Source organism: Dendronephthya gigantea, unplaced genomic scaffold (genome assembly GCF_004324835.1).
Source record: "Dendronephthya gigantea isolate DGI-Jeju-01 unplaced genomic scaffold, DenGig_1.0 000186F, whole genome shotgun sequence".
NCBI lineage: Eukaryota > Metazoa > Cnidaria > Anthozoa > Malacalcyonacea > Nephtheidae > Dendronephthya > Dendronephthya gigantea.
In genome coordinates, this window is record NW_021163196.1 from 290001 (window position 1) to 294384 (window position 4384).

Consider the following 4384-nt stretch of genomic DNA (forward strand, 5'->3'; position numbering starts at 1 on the left):
ATTCAAAAGTCATTACCACTTCTAATTTCTAATAGAATTGGAGCAAGCATTCATGTTGGGTATAACAGTGGTTTACCCCGGTTTGCCTCAATATCCAAGATTGCGGTCGAATTGCGGTTAGACCGAGATTGAATCGCTGAATCGCCGAATCACAGTTGCCAAATTAGGAATGGTCGTTGAATCGCCAAAATGAATGCAAAACAAAATACTATACTATAAATATCACTTACGATGAATCCTGGCGTTGACAATTACTAATCGCCTCCGGAATTAAATTCATGCAATCATTTTAAGCCCTGTACAGACGGTACAGGCATGCTATCATTTTAAGCCCTATACGACGAAGTTTTCCTTTGCAAGTTTTGTCGACCAGTTCACTCGCAAGTGTGTACGTCGAGTGAGTCATTTTTACAGAAAGGAAAAATCCCGTCGATGCTTTTTATGCATGTCCGCTGCCCGGAAGGACCGTGCAGAGGTTTTCCGTTTTATAGGCTGGTGCCCCGTGAGAAAGGTTGGATAAACAAGATTATTTATATATTTTTTAAAGAATTATGTTTAATGAAGTGACTCGTATTATATGACTACGATTATACGTTCAAGAGAGTTTCGAGGTCATTAGTATTTGCTTTGAGGAAAAATCTCGGAATACTTGTCACAACTAATTAGCGTGCATAAGTTTATAATTATATTGTAATAAGCCTGCAAGCTAGCCGAGCTATCTTTTGTAATTCTTATAGTTGGAAAATTACAACTATCCGTGACCAAATTTATGTGCCAGAATGTGTTATGAATTAATATCATTGTCTATACAAGTTCAGTTTTCTTGCCTCTAAAACACATGAAAACATTTCGCCTATAATTATATACATGCATGCAAGGCAATGCTTAGATAAGAAGAATTTAAGTCTTTAGTATATGCTTTGAAGCTTAAGTGTTCGCTTTTCTATAATTATTGTCGCATGTTATTCTTGAAATAGGTAAATACATTTCTGGTTTCATCGCCGATTGTTACCGTTATCTGTTATTTAAAGACGATGATCGCCAAATTGATTACGTCGTGGAAATCGTCTGTTAATTTCGTATTTCTAGTCCTCGTTCTTCTTACTACTGCTCAATTTTGTGTCACTCTCTACCATTGTATGAGAAAGGAGAGCTTTAAACGTTCCCTTGGTAAGTTGGCTGCATTTCTTTTCCATGCAGACTGACCGAGCTGACTTTTGTAATTCCTATAGTTGAACAAAACATTTATCACATTGCGGTGTTGGAATGTGTTATTATATACGTAGTATCCTAATGCGCTTAGAATCTAAGTATTGGTTCAATGGACGTCATTTTTCACAAGATCAGTTATCCTGCTACTCCTTCTGAAACACAATAAAATATTTGGCCATACAGCGTAATAAATTGATAGATAAAATGAAATAAATCACCTATTTTAATGCACACGATTTAGCAATTTTCGTAGCTCGCGTCCAAGATTACATAAACAAGATTAATTCTAATTTTGATCCAATTATATGTTTTGAACGAAGTAACTAGTGCGATAAATTGTATGAACAAGAAAGTGTAGAAGACATTAAAATAGTTGCCATGAAGGAAAATAATTTTTCATATTGTTTTTCGGAACTCGCAAACAGGCATTTCGTTTCCATGCAGGCCTAAAATTACGAAACAATCAGCAACCACATTGCGGTGATGTAATATGTGATGATTTCAGTATATCGTAATACGCCTAGAAATAAGGGTTTAAAGGGTATTTATTTCGAATGGAATTATGCACACTTCAATTTCAAGTCAGGAAATTTTAATTGAAAAATGAGTCAGCTATCAGTCCTCTAGCAATAGCTTAGTGGCAAGAACATTGCACCTGCATCGCAAAAGCGTAAGTTTTATTCCACCCAGAACACCGATAATTGAAATTAAGACCCCTTGAACCTCTAGAATTTACCTGCATAGAGTAAAGTCATAATTAATTAAATCATAATTAATTTACCCTCGCTTAGAATCTATGTTCAGTGAACGTCATTTTCAACAGGAACAGTTTTCCTGCCACTCCCTCACCTCCCTTTTCCTGAAACAAAGGAAAACATTTTGCCCACGTACAGCGTAATAAAAAAATAAGAAGAAATTGAGTTAATCACCTATTTTAATGCACATGCTTCAGTATTTTTCCTAGCTGGAATCCAAGGTTTAATGAACAAGATTAATTAATAAATTATTCGATTCTTTAAGCTAGCAATTACGTTATGAACGAAAAAACTCGTTAGATAAATATACAGATAAATTTTATAATGATTTTTACAACTCACAAGCAATTAGGCATGCATAATTGCATAATTATAATATTTTTATAAGCATGCTGTCTGGCCGCGCTAACTAATTCTTATATATAGTTGGAAAAATACAAAACTATCAGAGACCAAATTCAGAAGCCGATATGTGTTATGAATTAGTCCAGCATAAATTATTTTCGTCAATCATTTTCTATAGGATCAGTTTTCCTGCCACTCCCTCTAAAACACATGAAAACATTTTGCCTAGTATGCAGGCATCAATGCATGTCTAGATCACTAGTAAACCCTTTTGTTAAAAGAAGTTTTTATTTTCTATTTATGCAAAGTAGTAGGATCTTGACAGTGGTGTACAAATGTTCATTAATGTTGTCTTCTTGGTCTTCTCTTGCTCTTCGGTCTTTTCTGTCTTGTCTTTATCGTTAGTTCAGTAGAGTTAGCCTTTCTCACGATGACGAATATGCCGCCATTTTTGGGGTACTTTTTTCAAAAACCGTGAACGTAAGACTTGGTAATGGCGACTGTCTTTAATTTTAGGCTGAATTTATTCTTCTAATGGTCTGTTTATTCTAAAAAAGTTGCTTTTGATGCTTAAACATAATTTTTAAACCAATTTCAGAAAATTGAAAGTACCCCAAAACGTCATCGTGAGAAAGGCTAGTTGAGCTTATCTAACGTTTCACATGCTTTTTACTCCGTTGGTCCACTGAAGGTTCGGGTGTTGTGCACGCCCTTTTATAGAAACGGTTGAGAGAAACTTGAACACGTCATCAACCAGAGTGGGCTGATCCTTATTCAACAAATCAGCTTTGTAGGTTAGAAATGTGGCTCAGCTCTCATATCTTGTTTGTCTAAGGCGTTGCCGCACAAGTCGAGTTGGTCTTCTGCTCAATTGATCAATACTTAAAAATGTTCACAACTTAAAATATTTATCATCAACAACTAGTAAAATTTACAAACAATACCTCTGTGAACAATATCTTTCAACTTAAACTATTTTCACTCTCATTTTATCGAATTGAGCTTTTGATGACGTAATCTATTACATGCTTGACTGCGCAACATTTTTAACACAATTGATTGACATAAGAACTTGAATGCCCCACAGCACGCACATCTTTTTTAAAAAAATGCGACGATTATGATAAGTGACGACTTTAAACTGTTTATCCAGGTATTAGTTCTGAGAGGGTGATAAATATTTCACCTTATTACTTATATAATCCCACGACATGTCATACATGAAAGGGAAAAGCGATCAATGATTGCTAATAGGCAAAAATTATATTTACTCAGGCGTCTTGTGGCAAAAATCATTTACTAATCCCTGTCATGCTATTGATATTCCTATTTTTCCACTTATGTTTATATATGCATATCTCTAAACACAATAAAACCTTGCGTGACACTTTGAGGGTATATATATTTTTGATAATTATTTTCGTATCTGCATGATGCTTAAAATAGATTAATATATCTCTCTTTTTACGGGCTATCATATCCGCCCAGTTTCACATAAATTCGCTGATTGAAGTAAAAGTCAAGTTCATTTTGAAGAAGCCTTTAAAGAAAAAAGATCATCAAAAAAGAAAATGTCGTGCCTGTCGTCTATTAACTTCGTTTTGCTTGGCCTCGTGCTTGTTTCCACAGGTCAATTTGGCGTCTCTAACGTTGTAAAAGAATGGAGGGCTTTAAAGTGGCTCCCTAGAGTTTTGTAAAAATTCTAGATTGTAGGTTTGTTGTGGCGAATTAAGCACCATTATTGCAGACTAAGGATCAATAATACTTTTGATTATATTGTGGAGTACGTTAGAGATGAGAAACTGTTGACGGATTAACTATGAAGGCCGTTGCTATGGAAACAATGAGGTTTCAACATGGCCGCTAATTATAATTTAATTGCAATTATTTCGTGAATCCTTCGGTGAATTTTTTTTATTTTTCACCGAATGCTTTGCAGGTCATTTAGTAAACGACCGGACAATTTTAAAAGAAAGTTATCGATAGGATTTTTTTTAATTGCGTAAAACCATATTTTCCCCCTTTAATTTTTTTTGTATGGATAACTTTTTCTTAAAATTGCCCTGTCAATT